Source organism: Pyrgilauda ruficollis, unplaced genomic scaffold (genome assembly GCF_017590135.1).
Source record: "Pyrgilauda ruficollis isolate IOZ18807 unplaced genomic scaffold, ASM1759013v1 scaffold38, whole genome shotgun sequence".
In the NCBI taxonomy this organism is placed as follows: domain Eukaryota; kingdom Metazoa; phylum Chordata; class Aves; order Passeriformes; family Passeridae; genus Pyrgilauda; species Pyrgilauda ruficollis.
In genome coordinates, this window is record NW_024525267.1 from 535,060 (window position 1) to 548,913 (window position 13,854).

The following is a 13,854-nucleotide window of genomic DNA, read 5'->3' on the forward strand; positions in this document are numbered from 1 at the left end:
CAACTTATCTCCGTGAGATTGCAGAAGTAAAACTACTGAAAGCACAAGAAAATAGAATCTGTCCCCTAACTGTACATTGCTCAGTCATACTACATCAATTAATTTATGGAAGCAGATTAAATTTTTACTGCTAATATACTTATTTTATTACATAGAGATGTTCCATCTATTTCTCAGTGCCAAGGGTATTAAAAAAAAAAAAAAAAAAAAAAAAAAACAAACTTGACAGAGATGAAGAAAGAATGAGATGATGAAAGATCATCCCTGGGCTTGACAGGTTTCATGGGGAAACCATCAGTACCAGTACCAGCTTGTGAGTATGAAAGAAGCTATCAGTTAGTGGTATAAAGTTTCAGAGCATATAAAACACTTTTTTTGTAATACTTCAAATTACATAATGGTAAAAAGACAGACTGCTTTGCAATACCTTCTATAAAAGAACCTTAACTATTATTCCATAAATATAAAAAGTCACAATGAAGGCAGGAGAATTTAAATAGCAATTCAGACATCAGTGGTGAGTACAGTGATCCCCAGTCTTGGATCAGACTAAAACACCATTCCCAGCTCTATAGGCAAATTACCTGTAAGCCACTTTATAACTGATGTGCGACGTGATTCAAACCAAGCTGCAACACACTCAATGGGCAAGTCTCTCCTACACCTTTTATAAACCTGCCTGTAACATTTTATCTCTTAATGCTACTGTCCCTTGGGTTTTGACATCTACAAGGGGCATACAAGGAAGTCACAGTTTCCCAAGGTCCAGAGGTTCCAGCCCATATAAGCCAATGAATGTCAAAGCATAAAGAAGTGAAAGTGGGAACACCAGAAAAATGTCACTTAATCTGTGAATTCCACCTTTAATAAACGTTGGTAGCTCCCACACTGGATGTAAGGTAAATAAGCATCAGCAGTAAGTAGTGTTTGGTGAGAGGTATTTTGTTCTGTGACCTATCCATTTGGTCCAAGAGAGAAGGCAGTAAAAGCAGAATGGGTCCATTGCAATCACAACACAAAGAACAGGCTTTCACTTCATGCAAAGAATACTAGCACAGATGGTGAATCCACATTTTGCAGGAAAATCCATGTGCTTCCACATTAATGAGACATGGGTTAGAAGAACACAGTATTATACACTGTCGTCATTATGTCAAAAGTGATTTGTTGTCCAAGCTTAGGTGTCCAGATGGTACCAAAAATACTCCAAACTTTCTATAAGCACAAAGCTTTCACTATAATTAAAAAATGGTTTCACAAAATATACCGGTTTCTCTGAGTATTTCTAATTCCCTTTGAAGTGCTGAACTTGCCATATATTTTGCTTGCAGTACTTTAACAAGAAGGACATATATGCATTGGAAAACCTCAAAAGGCAGAGCTGGGGAGTGACAGCACAGGAGAAGGGAGATGGGCAGAACCATCACATTCCAAAGTGCAGAAAAGAAGGAATCAAAAAGCCAAGAGCAATATGGTGCTTCCTTGGTGCATATACTATTGAGATCTTCAGAAAAGAACCGCGCTCTGGCCATGCAGGATAACACAAAGGCAAAATTACAGAACTAAGTGTTCCACATTCAAACCCTTAAAATTAGCTCCAAGGAGGAGCAATGACCCCTTCTGATTCAGATCTGGTTTAACCCCCTCTGTCCACAAGTTTATCCATACTGGAACAAAAGCAGCAAAAAATTGTAACTTCCATTATTAGCACACTTTATTTTCTGATAGGAGCCTCAAAAATCTTCACAAAAGCTTGCAGTGAAATAATTGCTTTATTTTCCATTCACTCTAGCTGACTCCCACAGGTTAGACTGTATTTTTTCTCTTCAAAGTAAATTGTACAGCTTCTCTTTAAAAGCTCAACTTTGAAAAAAACAGCCTAGAAAATAACAGGCTAAATTTGACAGTTTTTCCTAATGTTTCAAAGCCAGGGAAGGGTTTTTTCTGGAAGAAACTGATATCTTTTTTACTCAAGAAGACTGAAAATCTGCTGCAGAAAAAAAAATGAGTGGAAAAAAAAAAGAAATAAATAAACTGCCAGCACAGCATGTGGGTGGCAGGATTCAGTCTTTAATCTGACAGGTGTATGTCAGCACTTCTTCACAGTCAGGTACCTATAAGGGAACTGATTGTTTTCCTCTTATTGTTGTACTGTTTCCTAATGAAAACCCTTGTTTTTTAGGTTAGTTTCCTGCCAGTCTCTTTGTCTGATGTCCAACAAGTGAACAGGTTAACAAAATAAAAAATGCAGATGCCTTTCATCATTGATGTATTTGTTCTTCTAAGTGTCTCAAGCAAATTCATCTTGAAATGAAAAATCATGTTGTCAACCATGCAGTAGACAATGTGGTCCAAAGACAGATTTGCAGAGTGGTAACTAAGGAGCAGACAGAGGAGGTGGCTGCTCAGCTCATGGATATAAATAGTAAAATCCTAGTGAACAGGATATTATTGTTCTTTGGGGTTCCCAAAGAAGCCTTAAGTGATGGATCAGCTCCTACGCACACATCGCAAGCCAGAGCCCGTGTGCAGTGGGAAAAACCTGCCCAGGGAAGACTCGGGGCTATTTCAGGACTTTCCAGGCCTCAGCACTTCCCAGGCTCTGGTGGAAAAAAGATTGAGAAGTTGGAGGGAAGGTGCCCAGCAAAGCACCTGTCATCTATTAATATTATTTCTTAATAACTCATCTCTAGGAATGAGACTAAAACAGTAATGCTTTCCTCTGCTCATGCAATGAAACCAAGCCTAGATGGAGATGACCAAACAAACACCAAAGAGGTTGAGAAACTGGGACTAGAGAACAAAGAAGGAAAGGAATCTTCCAGGAGAAGGTCAGAATGGCTTATTTATCAAGCTGTAACTCCACAATACACCAGCTGCAACTTGCTTCAATTCAAGGCAGCTTATGCTCTCAGATATCGCAGAGCTTCCATTATAAACCATTTCTAAAGGTTAGGCAATTAATTGCCTCATTCCTCTATGACCTTTGCAGTAAAAAAAACACAGAATCTGACTGCTGTCCTATTTCCAATTTTGTTTTTATTAACTCTCTGATTTCTTTCTCTTGCAGAACATATTCCTATGATCATCCAGGGCAGACACACATACTTCCCTACATTCACACAAGATAAAAATACCTCTTCCATGCCCTTGGCAAGCTCTTCCTTAGTCTTCCTCTGTACCCCACTGAGCTCTTTCAAACCTGTGCACAAGGCAGACAGGGTTTCAGGACAAAGGATATATCACTGCTCTCTGTTAAAATAACATTTGGATGATTCTGAGAACTGAAGAGCATGAGTTGACAGCAAGTTCATGCTGGGACAAAATTTAATCTGATTCATTTATGCATGCAAGCAGAAAGCTTTTATTAGCATACATCTCTCAAAGAAAACAAATTATAGTTCCTGGAGATATTTATCATTAATTATCCGCTTCCATCTAGCAGGAAGTTTTCTTCCTTCCCCAGCTTTACTTTATCTTCTTTCTAGAAACACATACTCAAAACAAACAAAACTTCTAGAACAAACTCAGTGAACTGAAAGCACAGTACAAAGGGCCAGAGAGAGCACAGCTAATTTGGATCTTAACTGAGGTAACTCCAAAGCCCTTGAAGGAAAAAAGAGTTTCTACCTGAAGATGATAACTAGTAACTCATATAGATGACCAAAATGAGACATTAAAAAATACATCTTCACAAATGGGCAAAAAGTAGAACAAAGCAGGTTTTATTCCATTCTACAAACATTTTGTTCTTCTTTCATTTAAAAAACTCCAAGTCGAGCCAAACTGAAATCTGATTGCAGTTAACCTTCACACCAAGTGGTGTGCACTGCACAGAACACCTACAAGCACAAGCAAACCCAGAGGGGAACCACCTGCCACCAAACATGAGAACACCACATGCTGGGGTGAAAGATGGGTCTGTAGCTTCATGGAAATCATCAGCTGGTAAAGGTTTACTACAGAGAAGGCAGTATTTAAGTCACAGGAATTGTTAGGGGACATTGTTAGCTTTTGCTGTAACACAGTGAAGGAGAGAAGAAGATGTGAAGAAAGGAATTTGGTCAGGTGCTTCCAATGATCACCTTGAAAAGAGAATACCAAGATTCAAGGCCTGCTCCACCAAAATTTTCCATGTTCATAAATAGAAAAGCATGTCATTAGATTCTCTGGATAACTTAAATCAATCCTGTGGCTTTCATGTGTCTTTTATCCTCAAGCCTAACTTAAGGGTGTCATCTAGAGAAATACATTAAAACCATGAGACACCCAAACACTAAAAAAGTAGAAATAAATCCCTGCTAGAATGCAGTAGGAACACATTTCAGTTTCAGTTAAGACAAACACAAAGCAGTAAGAAAAAAAGCCTATGGGCATCAATATTATCTGAGTACCAGAACTCAAGTTTGGACCCTCTCTGTAAAACCAGAATTCCTAAATGCTACTTCCACATCCATAACAGCCCCTTCATTCTTTAAGGATGCTGCATGCAAGAATACCCATGTGTAGCAGGACCAGAAAGCCAAGAAATGGGCAGCCCCCACCAATTTTTCTGTCACGTGGCCATCACATTAGCACATTATGTTGTATTTTCCATGCAGCTCCTGTGTTTAGGCTCCAAAACTGATCATTAGTATGATAAATTAAATGAGTGGAAACTTTGGCTCAAAGAGCCCAAACTGCTGCAGCTCTGAAGTCAGTCACTCTTCCTAAGCTTTGGTTCATTAGTGAAATGAGAATATAAGAGGTCAAGTGAACATCCAGTTCATAATTAAGTGCCTAAATGACAAAGCTGTTTACTGGCTTGAGTGACGCAGCAAGGGGGTCTCATCAGCGCTTGCTGTGGGCATCCAGACTGCTTCTGCAACTGGCTTTCATAATCAGCCTAAACATAAAAGCAAAGGACTCACTGTGCATGAAAAAAGCTGAGATCCTGCAAGAAAAACAATTGCTCTAGAGCCATCTGTGGGATGGGCAATGAAATAATGCTTCGACCTTTCCCAAAATTAAAGGGTGTCAAGGACTTTAAAAGTACTAAGATCTGACCAGCTAAAACAAAATTTGAATATAACTTGCTGCATTAATCAGTTTCCAGTTTTGAGACAGATGGGTATCAGCTCCTTAGACCTCCTCAGCTACACTGGCATCTCTCAGCACCTGAGAATGCCCCTCTTGGCTGGGTGTGGACAGGAAACATGCACCATCCTTCTCCTGCAGAAATCGGCTCCCATCACCAGGGTCAGCCCATCCACCACTTCCTGGCTTCACAGGAGTCACACTGGTGCAACCTTCAAATTTTAAAATTAAAATAAACTCATGATGACTGATACTGTCAGCTGCAGCTTAGACCAAGGATTTTACAGCATCCCTTCGCTGTGCTAGCAACCAGAACATGGTGCTTCCTCTCTTCATACACACAGTTTGAATGAAAACCTCCTATCTTCTTTAATCCTTCTGATAAGGATAAGGAAACACATAATGTTTTGAAGTCTTGAAAGGCCAACACTTAGTACGTCAAAAAGGCTGTCTACCTTCACAAGAAGAAATGCAGTTTAGCCAGTAAAAATTCATACTCTGTCTTCTTTCCAATGTCAATAACCAAACAACTTCTGCAAGAAGACCGAGCACAAGTTCTTTTAACCAACATCAACTCCCTTAACTTTTTCTCTATAACAGGAAGAAACAGAATTCAGGCAAGAGTCTAAAACTTCAAATCACCCTTTGTCCTGTATCCAGAGAGATCTTTAAAAAAACCCCAAGCAAACAAACAAACAAACAAACAAAAAAAAAAAAAAAAAAAAAAAAAAAAAAAAAAAAAAAAAAAAAAAAAAAAAAAAAAAGAGAGCATGTTGTTCAGTGGCACTCATCATCGGGCCAGGCAGTCCCCTACACAGCCTGAAACGTGAGAACAAGGAGAGGGTCCAAATGTTTCCCAGCTACTTTTACCAGTTACACTTGGAATCACTCAGGTTTTGTACCAGAAATAAGCCTAGTGAGTACCTTATCAAAAAGGGAGAGTCAATGGGAATTTTGTCTCTGAGAGATCATCTTCTCATTTGGGCAGGATTTTTGTGTTTCACCAAGTTTAAGTATGACATGCAAATACTGGCCACAGTCCCTCCTGCACTATCTAGGTTTCTGAGGAGCACTCTTCCCCACGGGCCTGCTTCTGTTTGCCTTGTTACTCTCCCTGGGCAAACAGCCCAGACAGATTTATGTTTCATTCCTTGTGTTTAAGACAATAAGTCTGGACATTTCATACTATGTTATTTATACATGCTATATCTTTATTAAGTTACAGCTGCAGTTCATGTTTATCATGAACATCAGTAAGAGCCAGAAAACTTTAATCACGTGTCCAGATGCAGTCATATGAAGGATCAGATTTTAAATTATCTTCATTGGCACTGCTTTCATTTGTCACAGAGCCAGGTCTCTCTTGCCCTTCCTATTTCTCACTGAGCCAAGAGAAGCATAATCAGCCCTCAGTTGTGAACTACCCTGACTGCATACACCAAACACCTACCGACATACATTAGGGGGTTCTTCAGAAGGACTGAAACAAAATGGCAAAGTACTTCTATGTGGCCATTAGTGCACAACAGAAAGACAGCCTGTGCACACAACTGCTCCCTCTGCCTTGGCTGCAGTTCAGAGCTTCAGCTGGAGTCCTGTGAAATGGACACTTCAGGCTGTGATATGGCTCTCACAACATATGAATAACACATGGCCTCCCAATCGTCACAGGGTTTAGTGCACTGTTATGTGCATCCCTTGAAGAAAACTTAGAGAAAACAGGCTGGAAGAGTAAAAATGGATCTGGGCCATTCCTTGGGTATGGGTAAAGCATCTCTGCCCTTAGCAGGGCCCAAAGGGAACTCAGACATATGGAGCATTTAAACAGATGTGTTTCCTGGAAATGGACACTACATAAGAGCAGCTTTGGACATTACAAAATGCACTCATCTCCACAGTCATAATTATAATAAAATGAAGATCCAAAAGGATGAATGCATTAAATATAAAAAGGACTGGTATATAAATGTTTGTTTTTAAAATGAACTCGATGACAACATATTTAATGAACATTTATTTTGTAAACAACTGGAGTTATATTACCAATTACACTACAAAAAGAGGAAAAACATAATGAAGTAAATCAACACTAAATTTGCTAGAAAGTCTAGAAAGGTCTCATTTCTGACTGCTAACAGTAAGAGATGCTAATATTAAAAGTATAAAAAACAAGGTAACTCATTCTTCACAAATACACTAGGTCTGAATTACATTGACCAACGTCAGGAGTAACTTTCAAGATATTACAGCATAAAATATATTTTAATTTATGTCTGAAATTAATTAGTGGAAAATTAATAGAATCCCTCAAAGTATTACATTATTATAACAAATATGTCTTGAATCACGCTATCAAATTAAGTAATGGGCAGAGGATTAGAACTATCTTCTAAGTGTTTTTGATAGCATCTATTCAGATTCAGTGGGATTTCTGGTGTTATAAAGAAATCCTCTGCTTAAAGCTTACAGGTCCACAGGCATTCACTCTGTAGCTATCCAGGCTGTTGCTATTACAACCATCCCTAGAAGATGCCAATTTAAACTTTTGTTCACGGCTATACAGCCTCAAACTACAGCTAAAATACAGCTCAGCTTTTTGCACAGAAATATGCAGCAATTATAATGAAGTAAAATTCATCCTGCAATCCTCCACCTACAGTCCCTGTATTTAACTGGTTGGGGAGATATAAAAATAGAATAACAGGTACAGAGACATGTAGAAAAAGACACTTATTTCTTAAAACGTGCTGTGATGCCCTTCACCACCCCAGCACTGACACACATCTCACTGCCTATTTGGTAATTTCTACTCCTGAAAACATTTTTGAGATCATTTTGACTTCTACATGACAAGACAGATATTTGGCTCTTTCCCTTTAGACATACGCCCTTAAGAATCACTCTGAAACAACAGTAAGGATCAACAATTTAGGACATAAACAAATAATGTCTAAATGGACACTGACAAGCCAAAATGCCCAAGGGTGCTTCTTCCAGTCCAACAGAAGTCTGTCTTTAGAAGTTAAAAAGGAAATCAAGTAATCTCTTTGTAATATTTTCAAAATAAATGCTACACATTCTTCAGAAGGCAAATGACATAACCTTGAAACTGTCCTTAGGAGAAAGAAAATTGTTTGAATTTCTGTCCAAGTCAAGTGGGCAAAACAAAAAACAAGCAGGAGAACTATGAAAAGTCCATTATATTTTAAAATCATCACTAGTTTTAAGACAGTGTTTTGAAGACTGTCATTTTTAAACTATGACTTCAGGCAAGTGATATGATCTGAGGTCTCACCAGCTCTCCCAATGCTGAGACTGGTCAGCACTTGAACAACAGCTCACCCAGGAAAGACAGAGGAGGTGATGTTGGCAAGTGACAGCACATCAACCCCACACCTCGAGTCAGGTCCATGCAGTTGCCAAACAGAGTCTCTCTTAAGACAAAGTGTGTCAGTACACCAGTGAGTTCATGTGACTGTGGAGCTACTGGGCATGATTTGAATTTGGTGTCATTTCATCCATTCAATGGGACAGAGAGCCCAGACTTCTAATTTGTTAGAGAAATTAGGCATTAACCTTGTTAAAATTGCATGCTGAAACATGCAATCTGCATTTTGTCTCACCTCTTACTGCTCCTTTATTTCAGTGCCAGGGTTTCCTACATCTGGAGCAGGTAAGTCTTCCCTCCATGGCTGACAGATACTGCCAGGTAAGAGACTGCCCTTACACAGACCATGCCCACTAGGATGCTTGGGTTTCCAGCATTAACTTTGGCTTCTTATACCTGGATATGAAACTTTATTTTGGGGGTTCACTTTTATAATTCTCAGGCCCATTTAACTTCACTTTTATATAGAATAGGATCACTTTGTAGATGTACAGTGCTTTGCCTAAGGTTCTCCAGACAATTTAATCTTTCCAAATATCACCTGAATCTACAAAGATCTCCACTAAATGAACATGCCTCCAGGCAGATAAAATCCTGCTGGGGATGGTGACAAGTTATAGAAGAGTTAAAGTAATGAAGAGTTACAGCACCTTACTTTTGTCAGAATGAAAGGAAACATTAAAAAGGTTTCCTTCTACTTGTGATATTTCCATGTATTTGAAAAGCATGTCAAACTACAGCAAACAACTTGAATGCTGCTGTATCTTGTAATTAAAGGAAAATTATTACTCGCTGCAGTTAAGTGCAAAAGTCATTAAAAATAGGCCTCATACATAAATAAAAAGAAAAGTACAGAGAGAAACATTTTCACGACTGACTACAGCACCTGCCTTTGGTCATCCATCAGTGATGCTTAAGCCCCCAAAAAGTCAAGATATATAGATATTCTCACTGTCAGAGCTACCTTGTGTGAGTTAGGCATTTGTATTAATTCTTGAGACAGAGGCTGCAGAATCTGTTACCTCATAAGATGCCGAGATTCACGTTAGTGACAATTATAGTTACTACTACTGTCCAAAGCTTATGAAGTCTAGATCTCATGGATCCAAAGAGGAAGTCAAGCAAAATCAGAGAGTGCTGGGACTTTATGACTGAGTGATCCACCCAGAGATACAGACTATGGCAAGGAAGGGGAACCAATGGGGCTGGTATTGTTCAGGTTCTTTCTTCCAGGCTGTCACCCTTCTTTTTCTCCTTTCTGTCAACGCTACAATACACTCCTGTGCAGCGCTCCAAATACTTTTGAAGGCCATGTACCCCTCAGCAGAACAAGAATGAGACTCAAGAAAATATTTAAATCTACAGAAACCAATGAATGAACACATACAGGTTTCTGTGAGTTCTGGATCAAACCCTGAGTGAGTAGTGAAATAACGAGCAGCAGGACCTTGACTTGTCCTCTGAGAAATGCAGAGTTCTACCATCCCAGCCCATCTACTCTATTAGAAATATACAAAATGAACATTCAAACCATAATTATTTTAAAGTTGTGGTAGCAGCACTTGTTTGCCAGAGATGATACATCTGACTACACAATTATTCATCTCTATATATTTAATTCCAAGGAATGTAAGGAAAGATATGTACTGCTCAACATACATTTAGACTATTGCAAAGCACACAACCATCTAAATGATGATGAGGATGTTGCTTCTTTCTAGCAAGTGCAATTCACCACACAAGGAAGTATATTTTTGATGATCCTAAATCAAGCTTCCAGTAGGGAAGATTTTAAAATATTCTTGTATTGTAACAAAATGTTCCCAATGGTGTTGTAATGGAAGAAAGAAAGAAGAAAAAAACCATCTCCTGGCAGGAAATTAATTATTGAGCATTCCCCTGCTTGATGATGCACTCCTACATTCTGTGCAGGCTTTCCATTTTTCTCTCTCAGTATGTGGAGAATATACAAATATGCACTATGGAAAATATACAAACAGAACAAAGAGCACAAGGGTATCAGTTTATTAAGTGCATTTAGAACAAACCAGGAGGGAGGAATTTGGTTTGTGCACTACCACAACTAGTGTTTATTCCTTCTTTATATTCCTCTCTCCTCTCATCCATTAGATTGTCACTTCTGCTCTGTTCTCTGAAATCACCTCTGTTGAGAATGGAAGAATTGTGCCTGGCTTTTAGCATCACTTAGCTGACACAGTTTTGAAATGTCACTTCCTTCTTTTAAAAAATAAAACAGAAAATCTCTTGATGGAAAGGGAAAATAGAAGCCCATCATTACATGCCTAAATATCAAGACGTAAATCCATTTTTAAACTCATTCTTTTTTTCCACCCCCAAGTCCAGCCTATTTAGTAATTTTTGCCCCTTGCTGTCAGTTTTAGTCTCCCTATGAAAGAGCTGAAAAACCCACAGCGGCCATAATTTCACACATGACAGAACATATAGTTCCTGAAGCTACTTCTGTAGCCAGCACATGCACCTACAACATCTCAGTTTGGTGGGACCATACCACTGCAAAAGCATCTTCATGAGAGCAGATGCTTCCCAGTAACGGGAATCTTGCATTCTTCCTGGATGTGGAACAACCAAACTAGAGAGGGAAGATGCAACAGACTGAAACAACATATGCTATCTTCAAATAGAATTCATGTCAGCGATGCTCTATAGCTTAGCTAAGACATAATGAAGAAATTTGCAAGAGAAATAAACAATTTTCACTTTTTAAATCAGAGACAGAAAGGGTATGGAGAACTACTACAGCAGATGTCTGTATGATTCCTGCAGAAACCTTAACACCAGCTAGGCTGCCTGGGACCCTTTCTCACTTGAGTCATCAGCACTTGGGCTCTTCCAACTCTTCCAAGCTGGGCAGGATGGCTCAGACACAGCATGGCTGCACTGCCTGTCTGCCTTGCACACCTCACATTTCTCTGGCTCTGTGCATCAGCCAGTCTCCACCCCTGCATGCACACCTGCCAGTGTTTGCATGTGTTGCTCACATCCTCTCCTTACTCCTTCTTGGGTCTATATTAACATGATGGGCTCCCCAGAGACCAGGAGGGACCTCCACATATGCAAGATGTCCCACTGAATGGGAGCAGTCTGGAATAAGACAAACCATCCCCTTGACACTCTAAACACAGCTGGTGTTACAAGAGAGCGCTGCAGGAGCTGGAGCTGCAGCAGCAGACAGGGACCTCCACTGCACGAGGTCTTCATGTGGCTCTGGGCAGCAGGGCCCTGGCAGGGTCTGATGGTGCTGATGGAAATGCTGTGTTGTCCTCACCTAGTTTTTCATCCCAAACTCTTGACTTTCTACCACATCAAAGCTGTTATTGATTCTGCAGCTGATAGACAATGATACTAGCAATTGTTCAGATGACATTGTTTTGAGAGGAGAGAGTGAATTTTGAATTATAAAGCAGAAGAAAGTTTAATTACTACATATGAGCATAGAGCATATGCTGCTATTTTACAAGAAACTGTTCTGAAGAGAAGCACCATGCTCTGCCACCAAGCTCCCAAGCGACAAAAATCACACTCTCACGAGTATCAGACTCGCCATCTGTAAAATGTTTTTCATCTCTAGAAGATAATGTGAGAACTATGTGTTACAAATCATATATTTTCTGACAGCTATTATCACTTGCTTTGGAGCAGCACCTTAGAACAAATGTTTTTTCTGCCCTATAAGAGCTCACATGAGGCAGGAAACTTCTTAAAAACCTATTTAGTAGTGCAAGCAAGGTGATAATCAATGTATGTTTCAAAATTTCTCTTGGATGATAAGAAGAGAACAGAAGGTTTTTTTCATGAACATAATGTCATTCAAAAGAATTTGCTCTGTAGGATGACATTCTCCTACACAGCTACAGGAATTTTAGATAAGGCTGTGTGCATCTGTACACATGCATTTTAAGTTCCAGAAAGGGAAATTAACCATTCTCTCACAAATTACTGAGAGACAAAGCAAAAAACATACTACTCTTTCTAGGAACAGAAAGATTACTTTTGTATTCTTTCTCAAAAATGTTCATTAATTAAGGATTAAATTTGTCTTAATGACTACAGTTTTGAGCAGCAAGAGATCAGTCAGGCCAGCCATGTTAACTCAGAGAATAGAAAGAGACTGAGACAGAAGCCAGAAACATAGAGCTACAATGTAATGAGAGACTGTCAAAATCCAAGGGGAATGCAACCTGGAATCAATGGCCCTGACTGTGCTCAAAATCTGAATTTCAGAGCTTAGGATGATGCAGGTCAAAATGATGTGGAGTGACCCCATCAGTAGCTAACTGCATTAATATACCAGAGCTGAAAGAATGGCTAATTTGACTCTCTTTTCTGATAAATTATATATCTTCTATAATCAATCCAAACCGAAACTAATTTCCAGCAAGTGTACTGCTCTGCCAGTAGACAGTGCCTTAATGTAATTATGCACAGACAGGAAGAGATAATGACCTCTGATTAAAGTCTATTATTTTTACGGAACATGAAGATACATCGCAGTATTATGTGAGCTATTGATTAAGATCAGTATGTTACATTGAACAAGTTGTTCTCCCATAAACCACTGCTGGTTTTTTCCTCTTCCATCGAATCTTGCTGTCCTTTCCAGCCACGAGGAGTTACCTGGTGAGGGGCAAACATAACTTTGGAGGAACTACTACTACAGCTACATTGATACCGATCTACATTAGGAGCCAGGTATTTGCATCCCTTCCGCCGGCACAGCCTGTGGCAGAATAGGAGAGCATCCCGCAGATGATTTATCCAAAAGCTCTGTCCTTGTTTATTCAACAGTAGCATATTAGAAGATACATCAAATTGAGTCCTCTGATAGCGGCTTCGCTTCAAATCGCGGCGGTCCAGATGCGGAGCCGTGCCCTGACCGCGGCCGAGCGACCCCGGCTGTCCGCCGGGAGGGGCGGGCGGGCTCTGCCCTTCGCCCCGGCCGGGCCCACGGGGACCCCGGGCACGGTGAGCCCCGGCGCCGCCCGGCCACACAGATCTCCCCCGAGCCCAGCCGGAGCCCGCAACCCCCGCCCCGACGGCCCCCGGGGGCGGCTGTGGGTGGCAGCAGCGCCCGCGGGGACACGACAGTGCCACCCCCGCAGCATCCCCGGCGCGGCGGAGCCCCCGCGCCCCGTCCTGCCCCGGGGCCGCTCGCCCCAGCGCCGGGGATCTCCGCGGCCGGACGGGCAGGCGCCGCGTTCGGGGGAAACTTTGGCCGCGCCGACCCTCTCCCCCGGCCCCACAGCCGCCCCCTCTCCGCGGGGCTGCGGGAGCCGCGCACGGCGGCCCGGGGGGCGGGCGGGGGAGGCAGGACCGGCGCGGGGAGCAGCAGGGGCCGGGGAGCGGGGCGG

General features: G+C 40.9%; 1 protein-coding gene across 1 annotated transcript in view; it reads right to left on the reverse strand.

The window, feature by feature from the left end:
• CLMN (calmin) overlaps nucleotides 1-13,854 on the reverse strand; it is a 73,432-nt gene that overhangs the window by 59,338 nt on the left and 240 nt on the right. The window lies entirely within an intron of this gene.